The sequence below is a fragment of the Arachis ipaensis genome, chromosome B04 (assembly GCF_000816755.2).
Source record: "Arachis ipaensis cultivar K30076 chromosome B04, Araip1.1, whole genome shotgun sequence".
NCBI classification, from domain to species: Eukaryota; Viridiplantae; Streptophyta; class Magnoliopsida; order Fabales; family Fabaceae; genus Arachis; species Arachis ipaensis.
In genome coordinates this window covers 2,601,218-2,603,143 of record NC_029788.2, presented here as the reverse complement: position 1 = coordinate 2,603,143, position 1,926 = coordinate 2,601,218, and positions in this window count along the sequence as shown.

Below are 1,926 nucleotides of genomic sequence, written 5' to 3'. Positions count from 1 at the left end.
TAGAATTTAAAAATATATAAAAACTATTATATAATAAAATATCACACTTGACAACATTAAGAGAAAAAAAATGATGAAAATCAATTTATTTTCTTCTTCTCAATTCACACTGTATGCAAAATCATACAAGAGGCTAATAATCTAAGCTACAGACTTTTACCAATTATTTGCCAACCATATTTGTAGTTGAATATTTGGATTTGACTAAATAACATTTTTTTTTTTTTGTTGTTTAGGGAGAGGAGCTTTATTTCCTTAAAAGAGATTAGTACGATAGTATACTTTGCATTTGCATTTGGTTTTACATCACTGAACGGGAGCAGCAACACCTTTAAGGAAAGCTAGACTCCTTGTCGTCCTAAATGAGTATATACAAGTATAACTTTTTTTTAAAAAAAAAATAAAACAAACTCAAATTATGCATTTTTTTAAGAAGAAAATTCAAATTTTTTTGGCAATTATACAAACTATCCAAACTAATTGCTTACTATATATTATTAGATTCCTCACTACCAGACCAATCTTAATAGCTTAAAATTTGATTACTTTTGTGTCCCGCTTTCCTTTGGCACAATTTTTAAATGTAACATAAGTACATAACCAGTACTATATTTGACGAATTACAACTAGGAATTAAACTCTAGTAAGAAATCGGCTATTTTATCAGAATTCTAATAAGGAAAAGCTACGGTATCTAACCACAAAGGTTCAAAACAATAACAAAACTACTCATTAAAAAATGCAATTCACCTTACCGTAAAATATAGATTTTGGTTAACGAAAATATCTAAACGTTAAACTTTTATTGATTCCATTAAAATATTACACTAAATGCTCAAATTACCTCCTTCTATCATCTTCAAACTCTCAAACCCTCACATTCACCAAAAACATAAACCCCATCTTTGACGTTTTTGTGATCTTCAAGGGCGTAGATCTGAGTAGAACACGAGTAGAACGTGCAGATCTGGCTGTCCATCAGAACCCTGCAAGCAACACTATTGGCATTGAGCAGCAGCACCCACAACAGCACTGTTGGCTAAGAGCAGCAACGAGATCTGATACGCCCTGTCACAGATAGTTGATCGCAACACAAGACATTGGAGATGCTATGGCAGTTACAGATATGTTAGAATAAAGGGATCATGCAGAGGAGCTTGGTAGGGTTGCGACTCATCGTTCGGATCTGGTAGCGTGCCGTCAATGGACACCTTCCGTCTATCGCTCTGCCTTTCTAGTTGTTTAGCAGGTGTTCCCTCTTGTAAGGATCAATCACTCTAGTAACTTCATGCACCATGATTAACTTATGCCAGCATTGACGCTCTACACTTTACAGCCTCCGGAAAAGGCAAATCACATAATTTCTAAGAGACAATTGAATACTTTTTATATTAAGTGGAAACAGACAACTAGGAGAATATAATAGATTTCAATGACTCTTGCTACAAAAAGTTATATGCAATGCCACCCCTGATACCATTTGTATCAAATCAAACCACTATGCTTGATCTCACTGAATAGGGATGACTACATAAGTCAAATACCATATACTCCCCCTATCAAACGACCCTTCTCCCCATAAAAGGGGAAAATTTATATATTGTACAGATAAATTGTGTTCCCAAACCATTTCCCCCCTTCTAGAAAAGTATCAGATAAATTGGATCTTAGTTAATGCCAGGTTTCCTGGATGGATTTCTAAAGAAACTCAAAAATGCTTCAACAGCAAGAAAAAATTGTGGCTATATAATTCACAACTTCACACATCAGTTATGGTATAAAAGGGAAACTAGGGTGATTTGTGGTCAGAATATTATACCCAAGAATATCAGCTGCTTTGTTCACCATCATGCATTTAATGGTATTATGCATTGCTACTCATCACGAAGGGAAAAATAAAACGGATGAGTTAGACTCACATTCACC